This window comes from Hemitrygon akajei, chromosome 6, assembly GCF_048418815.1.
Source record: "Hemitrygon akajei chromosome 6, sHemAka1.3, whole genome shotgun sequence".
NCBI classification, from domain to species: Eukaryota; Metazoa; Chordata; class Chondrichthyes; order Myliobatiformes; family Dasyatidae; genus Hemitrygon; species Hemitrygon akajei.
In genome coordinates, this window is record NC_133129.1 from 168,331,212 (window position 1) to 168,347,483 (window position 16,272).

Consider the following 16,272-nt stretch of genomic DNA (forward strand, 5'->3'; position numbering starts at 1 on the left):
TCAGTGTGCTGGCCTGAAGTATAACATGGAGGCAACATCAAAAGGTTGAATACAGGCCTGACAATGTTATTTATAAATTCACATAGTATATGGAATAAGGTAGATGATCTTGTAGCACAGTTAGAGGTTGGCAGGTATGACAACGTGGGCATCACTGAGTCATGGCTGAAAGAAGATCATAGTTGGGAGTTTAACATCTGAGGATGCACTTTGTATTGAAAGAACAGACAGGCAGGCAGAGGGGTTGGAATGGTTCCATTGGTAAAAGATGAAATGCTGCTATATGTCAATGATTTGGATGATGGAATTGATGACTTGGTGGCCAAGTTTGCAGACCATACAAAGATGATCACAACCTGGTTTTGTTACAGCCCAGATATAAATCAATTGTGATGAGGCATCCCACTACCACACGCTCTTTTAGGAAGTGGACTCCTGAAGCTGAACAGGCCCTGAGAAACTGCTTCGGTACTACTAACTGGGATGTACTGCAAGGGGGGCTCTGTGGGGGCGTTGAGGAGGTCACTGAATGCACAACGGACTATATTAACTTTTGTGTGGATGCCGTTGTCCCTGATAGAACTGTTCGCTGCTATCCCAATAATAAGCCCTGGATCACTAGTCACATCAAAGGCCTCCTAAACCAGAAGAAGAGGGCCTTTAAAGATGGTGATCGGTTGGAGCTTAAAAGAGTTCAGAAGGAACTCAGAGTACAGATAAGGGGGGCAAAGGAGCAGTATAGGAGGAAGCTAGAACAAAAGCTGCAGAAAAAAAGCATGAAGGAGGTGTGGGATGGGATGAAGATCATCACCGGATGCGGTGCAAAGCGGGGGGTGAACATAAGTGGAGATGTGGAGAAAGCGAACCAGCTGAACAACTTCTTCAACAGGTTCGACAGCTCAATCTCATCCTCACCGCAGAAATCCACACCAGGCTTACTTCCCTCACAGGAAAATAGCCACTCACAGGAGACCTTGCCCACGCCCAGGATTACGGCTGCACAGGTGGAAGGTCAACTGAGGAAGATCTGTACCAGCAAGGCGGCTGGACCGGATGGAGTTTCCCCACGATTACTGAGGGCCTGTGCGACTGAGCTGGGAGAACCACTACAGCGCATCTTCAACATGAGCCTGGAGCAGAGAAGAGTACCCAGAAAGTGGAAAACATCCTGTATTGTCCCGGTACCGAAGAAACCACAACCAAAGGAGTTGAATGACTTCAGACCTGTTGCTTTGACGTCGCACGTTATGAAGACCATGGAGCGGCTGATAATACAGAATCTGAGGCCACAAACCAGGCACGCCCAGGATCCTCTTCAGTTTGCGTATAAGGAGAAGGTGGGAGTGGAGGATGCTATCACGTATTTGCTGCACAAATCACTCTCTCACCTAGAGGGGGTCAGTTGTGCTGTGAGGATTACATTCCTTGACTTCTCTAGTGCCTTTAACACCATCCAGCCCAAGATCTTAAGGCACAAACTAACGGAGATGGGAGTAGACTCTCACATGGTGGATTGGATAGGGGACTACTTGACAGATAGACCTCAGTATGTGCGGTTGGGAGACTGTAGGTCTGACACGGTGGTCAGCAGCACAGGGGCGCCGCAGGGGACCGTACTCTCTCTGGTCCTGTTCACCCTGTACACATCAGACTTCCAATATAACTCGGAGTCCTGCCATGTGCAGAAGTTCGCTGATGACACGGCCATAGTGGGATGTGTCAGGAATGGACAGGAGGAGGAGTATAGGAAACTGATACAGGACTTTGTGATATGGTGCAACTCAAACTACCTGCGTCTCAATATCACCAAGACCAAGGAGATGGTGGTGGACTTTAGGAGATCTAGGCCTCATATGGAGCCAGTGATCATTAATGGAGAATGTGTGGAGCAGGTTAAGACCTACAAGTATCTGGGAGTACAGTTAGACGAGAAGCTAGACTGGACTGCCAACACAGATGCCTTGTGCAGGAAGGCACAGAGTCGACTGTACTTCCTAAGAAGGTTGGCGTCATTCAATGTCTGTAGTGAGATGCTGAAGATGTTCTATAGGTCAGTTGTGGAGAGCGCCCTCTTCTTTGTGGTGGCGTGTTGGGGAGGAAGCATTAAGAAGAGGGACGCCTCACGTCTTAATAAGCTGGTAAGGAAGGCGGGCTCTGTCGTGGGCAAAGTACTGGAGAGTTTAACATCGGTAGCTGAGCGAAGGGCGCTGAGTAGGCTACGGTCAATTATGGATAACTCTGAACATCCTCTACATAGCACCATCCAGAGACAGAGAAGCAGTTTCAGCGACAGGTTACTATCGATGCAATGCTCCTCAGACAGGATGAAGAGGTCAATACTCCCCAATGCCATTAGGCTTTACAATTCTACCGCCAGGACTTAAGAACTTTTTAAAAGCTATTATTAATGCTTTTTGAGATAGTGATTTAGATGCATATCATATTTTTTACTGAGTTAAGTATTGTATGTAATTAGTTTTGCTACAACAAGTGTATGGGACATTGGAAAAAAAGTTGAATTTCCTGATGGGGATGAATAAAGTATCTATCTATCTATCTATCTATCTATCTATCTATCTATCTATCTATCTATCTATCTATCTATCTATCTATCTATCTATCTATCTATCTAAGTGGAGGGGCATGTAGTATTGACAAAGCAGTGAGTCAACAGAAGGACTTGGACAGACTTGGAGAATGGGCAAACAATTGGTGATGAAATATCATACAGGGAAGTGTATGGTCGAGTACATTGGTAAAAGGCATAGGCTATTTTCTAAAGGGGAAAAAAATTCAAAATCAGAGGTGCAAATGGGCTTAGGAGTCCTTGAGCAGGATTCCCTGAAGGTTGAATTGCAGGCTGTGTCAGTGGTAAATAAGGCACATGCTTGTTAGCATTCATTTCAAGGGGGCTGGAATAGGATGTGATTCTGATACTTGAAAAAGGCATTGGTCGGACTGCACTTGGTGTATTACGAACAGTTTTGGGCTTCTTATTTAAGAAAAGATGTACCGACGTGGGAGAGGGTCCAGAGGAGGTTCATGAGAATGATTCTGGGAATGAGAGGGTTAATGTATGAGAAGTGTTTGGTGGCTCTGTGCCAGTACTCGCTGAAATTTAGAAGAATGCGGCGGGTGGAGGGGGGGGGGTGGATCTCATTGAAAGCTCATTGATTATTGAAAGCCCTAGAAAGAGTGGATATGGAGAAGATGTTTCCTGTCACGTGGTAGTCTAGGAGCAGAGGGCAAAGTCTTAGAATAGAGAGATGTCCATGTAGAACAGAGATGAGGAGGGATTTCTTTAGCCAGAGGGTGGAAAATCTGTGGAATTCATTGCCAGGGATGGCTGTGGAGGCCAACTCACTGAGTACAGTTGAAGGCACAGGTTGATAGGTTTTTGATTAGTCAGGGTAACAAAGGTTAGGGTGAGAAGATGGGAGAATGGTGTTGAGAGGGATAATAAGTCAGCCTTGAAGGAATCGATGTAGCGAGCAGACTATTTCTGCTCCTGTGCATACACAGATTTCTCAAAAGGGCTGACACAGTAGTAGTATCTTATCAGCTGTTTGCAACTGAGAAATATCACACTAGATTCTCATGCACAGAATTGTTAGCCAAGTGAAAATTTCCCTGTTTACAGAAGAAAATACACATCACGCTGTTTTTTTTAACAATAGCAGCAGCTCAAGAATTGTATCTTTTTTTATATTTTCGGCAGATCTCGTCATAATTCCTGTTACCTATACAATTGTGAGAGGAATGAGTGGATGTGTTTTCATAGATTCAAAACATATAAAGGTACTGAGAAGAGATGATACAAAAGCATGTGTTACATCTTGTGTAAACAAGAGGAAGAAAATGATTTACCCATTGGCACAATGTGCAGAAAAGTGATTTTAAAATCGCCATACATTTTGTAGTGCTAGTTTAAGATGACAAGATATAATAGGCATAAAAGGTAAAAGTATTACGAGCACGCTTTGTTCAGATGTGTTGAAAGCATAGTAATAGATCACCTGTCCCTGAGGCATCACGTATAAAACAGCCCAACCCCTGTCATCTTAGCCATTAATTTAGCAGAGCAGTGTCACATTAAACTGAACAAAAATGTTTTCACCTGCTTAACCACCCTGAACGGACATGTGCTTCTTACTCCCTAACAACTGGATATTGATTGAGCCGGTCATCCAGCGTGACCCGCCACCAGTCAGGCAAAGCAGATGTATTGGCAGATTTCATGTTTCTCTTAGCCCATATCCCAAGCGTGTATGGGAGGGTGTTACGCCAATTCGCATTGTACTGCACTCCATGCATAATCAGTCTCGGAAGCAGATTTAGTTACTTAGCACAGCTGAGGCTCTCTGAAAGCAAGGCAATTGGTAGTGCAGACGAGAAGTGCCATTGGCAGCACCGAGTGAAAATGAAATGAATGATTCATACGAGCTGGTGGGACGGAGTTAGACAGAGAAGATATTAGTCATAGAATGAACAGAGGTGCTGATGTGAATCAGTAATGTTAACAGCGCTGCTTCCTCAAGGACTGTATATGGATATCCATTCAACTTATTTACATAAATAATTCCGCAAAATACTGCTGTAAAATTTATAGCTGTAGAAGCTTATAAGTTGTTGTCAGTGGTTGAAGAACTGATACTATTATTCATTATTCACACTTCCTTGGAGACGATGTGTGGGCTTCTGCAATGGAACCTGCTGTGATTAGAAAACCATTTCGGCACAGCACCCTGAGGACTGTGTGAACACAGAAAACAACCACGCGCCTCCTTAGCCCAATATGATCAAGGCATTGTCTGTGGATCATCTTGTCACAGAAAGGAAAAGCAAGTCAAAATAATTGGTTCTACTTCAAATTATGTCTGGAATCCAACACAACCAGAGAAAAATCAACAAAACTAGTTAAAAGTGTCAAATTTGAAGGGTAAATGTATTAAAATAATAAAACGAGTAACTCAAAGTATTCATTCTAATACTGTTGAATTGCAGGCTTTTAATGGCCATTATTGTGAGTAATGTCAATGGAATTTTAATGCAGACATGCAAAGCTTTAGCTAAGATACTGCAGGACCTAAATGGGAAAGACTTGAAGACATTGAAGCAAGTCATGTAGCAAGCTTGTATGTACATCACTTAGTTTTCAAAACATGACGCACTGAAAGAACGTGTGCCCCATGAAAATTTGTTTCTAGTAGAAGTACGCATTCCTTAAGCTTATAATTTTTGATCCTAATACATATCCATGCGAGCTAAAATAGCTAAATATAATGGAAGTGTGAAAAATTCAAAGCATCGGACTTAGCCTACTAAGCGTGTTCACTGCAGTAATGAATATGATATATTGTCTGCATTTTAACCACCCTGAGCATTTTAGGTATTCAGTGTTGTGGTCCAAAAGGCCCTTTGTAATGCTGTACTGTTCTATGTACTATGCTCTGTTCCCTTGCCAAACGAAATAATAATACAAGATGTATATTCAGAAATCACTTTCTTGAATAACTGTTAACAGTAAATGTAGTTTACTGCTAACCCTAATTAATGGTTAGATTGTAGATCGAGTCTGTAGTAAGGAAGATAAATGCTAAGATAGCAGTAATTCTGAGAGGATTGGCATATGAAAGCAAGGATATATTGGTCAGACCATTTCTGGAATATTGTGAGCAGCTGTGGGCCCCTTATCTAAGAAAGGATGTGTTGGCACTGGAGACATTCCAGAGGAGATTCACAAGAATGAAAGGGTTAATGCATGAAGAGCATTTGATAGCTCTGGACCCATGCTCGCTGGTGTTTAGAAGAATGAGGGGGGATTTTATTGAAATCTATTGGACATAGAAAGGTCCCGACAGAGTAGATGTGGAGAGGATGTTCTGAATAGTAGAAGAGTCTGAGAGTAGAGGGCACAGCCCAGACTACAAAGATGTCCCTCAGAACAGAGATGAGGAAGAGTTTTTTTAGCTAGATGGTGGCAAATCTGTGGAATTCATTGCAACAGATGGTTGTGGAGGCCAAATTATTGGGTATATTTAAACTAGAGGTTAATTTCTTGATTAGTATGGGTGTCAAAGCTTATGGGGAGGAAGCTGGAGAATGGGATTGAGAGGATAATAGGTCAGCCATGATCGAATGTCAGGGTAGATCTGATGGGCTGAATGGCCTAATTCCAATCCTACGTCTAATGGCCTGTCTCATAGTCTAGTGCAGTGATTCCCAACGGGGGGTGGTTACATATCCTAAGGGGGCGTTAAGGGAAATAGAAGTAGTCGGAGGCATTTAAGATTCTTGGAGGTCAGTGGTAAGCGGTACTCTAAGTTGAGGCATGAGACCTGACCAACCACCTGAATTCACTGCCATCCTCAACATCCAATAGGCATACCCAATTTGTGATATTTTAAAATTTACATTTAGCCCCTTTAATGGTGGATAAATACGTACTCTTTGGCGGATAAATGGTGGATAAGTACGATCTCTATGAGTCTGAAGGTGGTGAAGCCTGGAATTCTAATCCTGCTATGAAACAGAAACTATGGAAAGTGCGTCAATAAAACATTACGTACCTGGAGTATGTTTTTTTTAACGTCAGATCAGCAATGCCCCATGCATCTTATTTGTAATACTGTATTGCCTAATGAAGCCATGAAACCATAAAAATTGCAGGAACACTTCCGTTAAAGGCATCTGGAAAAGGCTACTTTTTGTATTACTCAGTTCCAGAAGATGAAAGAAGCATTTTAAAAGTGTTGTACATTCCAGACATTTACCAAGAAAGCTAAGAATTACCTTGATAGTGGTTTCATTGCTTCTTATAACATTTCCACAATGATAACTTATACAATTAGTGAAAGATGAATAATTCCTGCTGTATCAGAAGTGCTCACCACTGTTTTCAAAATGGATACCAGTATTTTAAAATCAATTTCTCTGAGAAATAACTCTGTAGCTCATCGTATTGAAGAAATGAGGGAAGACACTGAGTATCAACTATGCACAGTCACAAAACAGAGAATTTGGGATACAGTTGGATGAGTCAACCATGTGAGACAACAAGGAATTGCTAATGGCAATTGGTTATCAAAAACGGAAAAGTTTATGAAGAAATTTTTTTGTAAGAAGTTAAAAAACATCAACGGAGAATCAATCTACAATGAGCTCAAAATGTATAATGAGTATAAAAGTACTCTTATTAGGAATATGATTTCTTGTGCAACAGATGGATCACCATGTATGACAGTTCACCATGCTGGTTTAGTGACATTTATGAAAAAAGAAATTCCAAGTCTGTTTGCAATCCATTGTCTAATTCATTATCAACATCTCAGCCAAAAACCTCAGCCAGCAGCTTTTTCAAGCATGATGCTTGTAATATCTGCTATCAACAAAATGAAAGCTCATCTAGCTGAATCTAGCATAATATTTCACCAGTTATGCCAAGATAATGATGAAGAGTTTTAACACTTGCTTCATCACACTGAGGTGCATTAGCTGTCAAAAGGCTGCTGCTTAAAATGTTTCTTTGATCTTTTTGAAACAATGGTTGAATTCTAATTGAAATTCTACATGGAGATGTTGCATACCTAGCCAATAAGTATGACAAAACAAACATTCTAAATATGAAACTGTGGGGTGAGAATTTCATTTTAGTCCAGACAAAAAGTGCAGAGTCCACTTCTATCAGAAAATTGGAAATATATAAGGAAAACATTGGGAGAAGAATGTTCTCACAGTTTCCCTGCATGGAAATTACGGTCATCTCTTTCACAGTCGGTGATATGCAAGAGTACTACTTTACCTGCAGTCACTGAAGAAGAATCTTCAGAATCAGTTCAAGGTTTTGAATGATCTGGAAATTCCACATGAGGTAATTAACCCATTTCTTTGCAAGGTGGAAGAACAGGAAGAGAGCTTGCGAGGAGTAATTATCAAAATTCAGAATGATGAAGAAGCAAAAATGCTTTCAAAAATGTCAGCTTTTGTGCTATGTGACTAGACCGTCATACAAATTTTCTTGGTCTTTGGAGAAGAGGTATACTGCGCACTGCATTTACATCCTCTGACCTTGTTGAAAGAGGCTTCAGTGCAGGAACCACATACTCACAAATATCAGAAACCGCTTGGACATTGTTACACAAAGGGTCTTAAGGCTTTCACTGTCACAATTTGAACCAAATAATTCAACTCTTGCTAAAAACTATCCATCCTGAGGATCACATTTACATTGAAGCTGCTGTACAACACACAAATATTGTGTGTTTATTTGACAAATAAAAATTTAAAGCAGAATCATTTTTCTCATGTTAGCAGATGGTAGACATGTTTTTACACTATAGGGAGGCATGGAAGTATGTTGTGTCTAAGAGAGGTGCTGGCAAGTATGAAGATGCTTTAGATGGCCGTTGGTACGTATCCAAGTTCTTTAGGGGGCATTGGGCTAAAAAAGGTTGGGAAGCACTCGTCCAGTGACACATCTACCAATTGAAAAAAAATACATCCTTAGCTTTCAAAGATATTAAAAAAGGTTTAAAAAAAATCACCATTTCCTATCCTCTGCATATGCAATCAAGTTTAAAGAGAAATCAGTAAAAATAATGTACACAGCCGCATCTAAGGCTAAAGGGTCTGAGACAGGCAAACGATACTCCAGACGATGGAGCTTTGAGCAACAAATAAGTAGATTGAGCAGGATCTGTGGAGGAAAGGAAATGTTGATGCTTTGGTTTTCCCGAAATGTTCACAGTTTCTTCCCCACTCCCCCACCCACCCCCCACAAATGCTGCTTGTCCCACTGAGTTCCTCCAGAATATTGTTTGTTGTTCAATATCTCTGAAAGTCGCTTGGAAAACCAATAATTTTTTTGGAAAACTTGACAAGATATGAACCAGTCAAGGACTACCTGGATCTTGTTCAGTAAAAACAGATTCATCGGGCTAGGATACAGGTAGATAGAACAGTGGGCTGAGTGAGGTGTATTCTGCATAGATAAATCAAGTAGCTTCAAATCTTGATAAAACTAAAATTTAATCACAGATATTCCATTGGTATTGCAATGTTGTTGAATTTCATTAACAAGTACAGAAAGCCTGTGAAAATGCAAATACAAATCATATTTCCTCATCATATTAATAAACACAAGTTGTTAAAATTATCTTCCAGTTATGATACATTTCGTAGAGGAGCACTTCATTTTTCTGTTTTTCCTTCTGTCTTCTGCAAGAGTCATATTGTTTGGCAGTTTTAATTTACTTTTGTCTAAGTCCCTGTATGTATTGAGCTAGTACCATGCAGGTTGCAACTCCATTATATTCAAAAAAGAATAGCTGGTTTAGCTTCCACATCCAAAGGAGGCAACAAAGCCAAACGATTTGTACCTCCACAAATGAAAATAGACATAGGATAAGCCATTGAACTCACTAAGCAATGAAGTTTGTTCATTCATTTAATTATGTCTTAGCTGAAGTGCAACTTCAGCTATTTGGTTTCAGTCCTCGGAAGTTAACATAGTTGCCAATCGTTTGTGGATATAAGACATTCTGCAATGTATTTTATTTCCATCTCTAGGTATGCTACACTTTTTCAGAACGTGGCTGCATAAGATTTATCCAGTGATGGACATATTCACAATATTTACAAATGAATCTGGATTATTTTCATTATTTTTCCGTGGAATCTTCTACTATGATTTAATGATGCAGGACGCACCACAATTATAATTGCCCTCATTTTAAGCCTAGTTTTGGTTAAATTGCACTAGAATATAGTTGCTTGCAATGTTACAAGGGTTTTATATTGGCATTTAATTAATTGACAAATTTTATTTACCAAACTTTTAAGCTAAAATAAGACCATAAGACATAAGAACAGAATTAGGCGTTCAGCCTGAGTTCTGCTCCACCATTCCACTGTGACTGATTTATCATCCCTCTCACCACCATTCTCCTACCTCCTCCCTGTAACCTTTGATGCCCTGACTAATCAAGAACCTATCCGTCAATCTTCAATTTCAATATACCTAATGATGGTGGCTCCACAGCCATCTGTGGCACCAAATTCCACATATTCACCACCCTCTGGCTAACAAAATTCCTCCTCATCTCTGCTGTAAAGGGACGTCCTTGTATTCTGATGCTGTGCTCTCTGGTCCTAGACACTCCCACCATAAGAAACATCCTCTGCACGTCCACTCTGTCTAAGCCTTTCAATGTTCAATAGGTTTCAGTCTCATTCTTCTAAATTCCAGCAGGCACAGACACAGTGCCCCCTAATGCTTTTCACACTTTAACCCTTTCATTCCTGGGTTCATTCTCATGAACCTCCTCTAGACCCTCTCCAATGCCAACATATTCCTCCTTAGATGCAAGGCCCAAAACTGCCCAAATACTCCAAGTGGGGTCTGACAAATGCCTTATAAAGACTCAGCATAACATCCTCACTTTTTTTATTCTAGTCTTCTTGAAATGAATGCTAACATTATATAAGATAATGTTGTACTAAGATAAGGAATGCCTACCATTCCTTGTCCAGACTGCATTTGGGTAAATCGGATCACTTGGCTGTCCCTCTCCTACCTGCGTACAGGCAGAGGCTAAAGAGCAAAGGTCCAGAGATTAGGACAACAAAGATGTTGTCGCAGGAGGCAAAGAAATGGCTGCAGGATTGTTTCGAGTCAGTGAACTGGGCCATGTTGAAGGACTCATCTGTGGATCTGAATGAATACATCATAGTTGTCACAGATTTTATTAAAACTATTTTCGACAAGTGTGTCCCCATAAAATAACTGAGAGTCTTCCCTAATTTGAAGCCCTGGATGAATCATGAAATCCACAATTTACTGAGGGCCAGATCAGAGGCATTCAAGTCCAGTGACCAAGAAAGGTACGAAAGGTCCAGGTACGATCGCCGGAAAACCATCTCATGGGTGAAGTGGCAACTCCAGATTAAACTTGAATTAATAAAGGATGTTCAACAGGTGGGGCAGGGCTGAAATACTATCACCTCTTAAAAAGTTAAATCAAGCCACATAGACACAGTGCTTTGCTTCCAGATGAGTTCAAAGTCTTCTACACTCACTTTGACTGTATAAGCATGGAGGAACTATCATAAACTCCCACGTCCCTCGATGATCCTGTGATTTCAGTCTCTGAGGCCAAAGTGCAAGTAGACTTCAGACACGTGAACCCATGAAAAGCATCTGACCAGGTGGTGCACCTAGCCAAGTACTAAAGACCTGATCAACTGGCTGGAGTGTTAACTCTTGCTTTGGCAGTCTGAGGTACCCACCTGCTTCAAGTAGACTTCAATTATACCAGTGCCTAAGAAGAACGTGGTGATCTGCCTCACTGACTACCATTGAGTAGCACTTATATCCACAGTGATGAAGTGTTTTGAGGGGTTGCTGATGAAATGTCTTAACTCCTGCTTGAGAAGCAATTTAGATCTGCTCCAATTTCCCTATCAAAGCACCAGGTCCACAGCAGATGCCATCTCATTGGCACTTCACTTAACCCTAGAACATCTGGACAGCAAAGATGGATACATCAGAATGCTCTTCATCGACAACAGCTTAGCATTCAATACCATCATCCCCTTAAAACTAATCAATAAGCTCCAAGACCTTGGTCTCAATACCTCCTTGTGCAATTGGATCCTCAATTTCTTTACTTGGAGACTCCAGTCAGCTTGGAATGGCAACAACATCTCCTCCATAGTCTCCATCAGCGCAGGTGCACCACAAGGTTATGCACTTAGCTCCCTGCTCTACTTGCTTTACACTTATGACTGTATGGCTAAGCATAGTTCCAATGCCATATTCAAGTTTGCTGACAACACCACTGTCACTGGCCAAATCAAATTTGGTGATGAATCGAAACAGGAGGTAGATTGAAAATCTTGCATAACAACCTTTTACACAATGTCAACAAGACCAAGAAGCTGATTTTTGACTTCAGGAGAAGGAAACCAGAAACCCAAGAGCCAGTCCTCAAAGAAGGATTAGAAGTGGAGAGGGTCAGCAACTTTAAGTTCCTTGGTGTTATTATTTCAGTAGACCTGTTCAGGGCCCACAACATAAATTCAATTATGAAGAAATCATGGATATGTATCAACTTACTGAGGAGTTTGCAAATATTCAGCATGACATCTGAGACTTTGATAAACTTCTAAAAACACCAATGCCCTTGAATTGAAAATCTACAAAAAGTAATGGATATATTCCAGTCCATCATGGGGAAAGTCCTTCCCACCACTGAGCACTTCTACCTGAAATATCGTCGCAAAAAAACAGCACCCACCATTAGAGACCCCCACCACCCAGGACATGTTCTCTTCTCACTGCTGCCATCAGGAGAAAGGTACAAGAGCCTCAGGACTCATGCCAGCAGGTTCAGAAACACCTCAACCCATCAATCTCTTCAACTAAAGATGATAACTTCACTCAACTTAATTTGCTTCATCATTGAAATGTCGCCACAACCTATGGATGTATTTTCAAAGGCTCTTCACCTCATTTTCTCAATATATATTGTTTATTTATTTATCATTATCATTTCTTTATTGTCTATTGCATACTTATTGAACGCCCAAGCTGGTGCGGTCTTTCATTGATTCCGCTATGTTTATTATTCTGTGGGTTTACTTGGTACGTCTGTAAGGAAATGAATCTCAGGATTGTATATGGAGACATATATATACTTTGATTATAAATTTACCTGAACTTTGAACATTGGATTTACTTTGCTTACCAGCTACTCAACCTGCAAGTTAATCTCTAATAAATCCTGCATGAGGAAAATGGTGTTGAGGAGCTAATTCCAAGGCAATGATCTTAAATAAAGCCAATATTTTGTTTGCCAGGACATCTATTAAAGCTCAGAGGATGCTTTTGAACACATTTGATTTTGGGTTTTCAGCACAGAAAGGGCTGCATGTTGTTTTCCAACCATATTTTAAAATATGTATTAAATATTAAAAATCATTAAAAATCATCCATATAGTAAGTCTTTCTATAAGAGTAAACCATGAGAAGTAATTGAAAACCTTGCCCAACTATACAGGTCATGTTATGAGAACAATCTGCAGTAGATCTCACACATGACCTGTGGAGCACTCAATTGATCATTTGAGCTGCAGGATCATAAGATCAAAAAATCTGAGGAAGGTGCATTTGGTAGTTGTACAGACAGGTACCGTGTAATACAAAGGCTAAACCTAAGCCTAAATATCATTATTAACTTTTGATTTATCTGCCTTAAAATAAGTAAAATATCCTTTTAAGAAAAATATCCTCAAGACTCATATCACCAGATTCTGGAACAGTTATGATCCCTCAACCATCAGGCTCTTGAACCAAAGGGGACAACTTCACTCAATTTCACTTGTCCCATCATTGAAATATTCTCACAATCTCTGGACTCACTTTCAAGGACTCTTCATCTCAGGTTCTCAATATTTATTGCTTGTTTATTCATACTTATTTACTATTATTTATTTCTTTTTGTATTTGCAGTTTATTATCTTTTCCACACTGGTTGTACACCTGGTTGGTGTAGTCTTCATTGATTCTACTATTTATTGAATTTATCGAGTATGTCTGCAAGAAAGTGAATCTCAGAGTTGGAAATGGTAAAATATATGTGATGGCATCCGATAGTCGCGCGAGACCATGAATCTGCGCCTGGAAAGTCTTGTCCTCTCCAGGGTGCGGGCCTGGGCAAGGTTGTATGGAAGACCGGCTGTTGCCCATGCAGCAAGTCTCCCCTCTCCACGACACCGATGTTGTCCAAGGGAGGAGCAAGGGCCGATATAGCTCGGCACCAGTGACATCGCAGGAGTTGCCAGAGCAAGGTTGAAGACAACGTCAGACTGCCTTAGGGACTCCAGCTCTGGATTTGTCCTCAGGGTTTACTCCCGAACCCTTTCCCATGAGTGGATATGGCCGCAAGGCAGCGGAGGTTTGAAATCAGAATTTTGAAATATATGTACTTTGATCATAAATTTACTTTGAACTTTGAAATATTCATAATGGTTTTATTGAGTAGATTATATTTTCTGTAGGTTAGTTTATGCCCTATTCATGTATATCATTTAATTAAAAAGAAACACTTGGATTGTTTTTGCTCCTTGAAGATGCAGGAAGCTCTATGACACATTTTGAAGTTTAGTCATGATTCTACAGAAATCTATTTTATCTTGGTTGAAGGGTAAATATTTGACAGGATACTGGGAGAATTTCAATGTTATTGCTTGAAATTGGTATTCTGGATTCTTCTACCTAAGCAGTAAATGGAGCCTTTGTTACCTGACCAGAAATTGTCCTATTATTTTCAACATTTTGCAGACCAAAATTCATGCACAAGTCCAAAAGATATAGGAGAAAAATTCAGCCATTCAGCCCACCATACAATCGTGGCTAATTTATTTTCCTTTACATTCTTCTGCCTTCTCCCTGTAACCCTTGAACCCCTCACCAATCAAGAATCTATAAATTCAGGCTTAAATACACCAATGACTTGGCCTCTTCAGCCATCTGTAGCAAGGACTTCTACAGATTGAGCAGCCTCTGGCTAAAGAAATGCATCCTCAACACAGTTTTTGAAGGATGTCCTTTTATTCTAAGCTTGTGCCACCTGATCCTACATTCTCCCACTATTGGACGCAACCTTTTCATTCTCTATTCAAACTTCCACTTTCTGCAAAATTTCAATGAGATCCTTCCTTATCCTTCTGAACTCTATTGAGTACAGGTCCAGAAGGCTCAGGGTCATCTAACACATGCATGTTAAACCGTGCATTCTTCGGATCAATCTTGTAAGCATCTGGACCCTCTTCATAGTCAATATATCATTCTTCAGATACAGGGCTCAAATTGCTTACAATATTCCAAATACAGTCAGATTAATGCCTCATAAACCTCAGAAATATGTCCTTATTTTTATTTTCTAGTGCTCCCAAAATGACCGTCAACATTGCATTTGCCTTCCTTACTATCAACACTATCTATAAGTTAACCTCGAGGAAATCTTGAATAAGGACTCCTACGTCTCTTTGCATTTCTACTTTCTGAGTTTTCTCCAGATTTGTAAAATAGTCCCTGTATTTATTCCCTCTACCAAAGTACATTACCCCATGCTTCCCTGTGCCATATTCCATCTACTGCCTCTTTGTCCACTCTTCCAACCTATCCAGGTCCTTCTGCAGACTTTCTGCCTCTATGACACTACCTGTTCCTTCAGCTCTCTTGGTATCTTCTACAAGCCTGGCTACATTGTCATCAGTTCTATCAGCAAGATCATTAATGTATAAAGCAAAAAGTTGTGGTCCCAACACTGCCCGTTCAGAACTCCACTAGTCACTGGTAGCGATCATGAGAAGTTCAAAGTAAAACTTATTATCAGAATACATACATGTCACCGCACAGGAAAATTAGATTCTTTTTCCTGTGGGAATACTCAGCAAATCTATAGAACAGTAACTGTAAACAGGATCAATGAGCAACAAACTAAGTGCAAATGCAAATGCAAATAAAACTAAGTAGTAATAAATAACGAGAGCATGAAATAACATGAAAAAGAGTCCTTAAAGTGAGATTATTGGTTGTGGGAACACTAGAAATAGAATGAGTGCAGTTCTCCCCTTTTGTTCAAGAGCCTGATGGTTGAGGGATAATAACTGTTCTTGAATCTGGTGGTGCAAGTTCTGAGGCACCTGTACCTTCTACCTAATGGCAGCAAAAGAGTAATGGCAGAAAAGAGCATGGCCTGTGTGGTGAGGATCTTTGATGATGGATGCTGTTTTTCAACTGCAACATTTCATGTAGATGTGCCCAATGGTTGGGAGGGCTTTACCTGTGATGTACTAGGCCAAATTCATGACCTTCTGTAGGGATTTTCCACTGAAAGACATTAATGTTCCCATACCAGCCCATAATGTAGCCAGTCAATACACCTTCCACCACACATCTATAGAAGTTTTTCCGCAGACTCCTAAGGAAGTATAAGTGCTATCGTGCTTTCTTTGCAATTACTTTAACATGATGGGTCCAGGATAGCTTCTCTGTGATAGTGACACTCAGGAATTTAAAGTTACTGACTGTCTCCACCTCTTATCCTCCAATGAGTACTGGTGCATGGACCTCAGGTTCTCCCTCTCCTGAAGTCTACAATCAGTTCCTTGGACTTGCTGACATTAAGCGAGAGGTTGTTGTTATGATACCACTCAGCCAAGTTTTCAATCTCCCTCCTGTATGCTGATTCATCAGCACTTTCGATG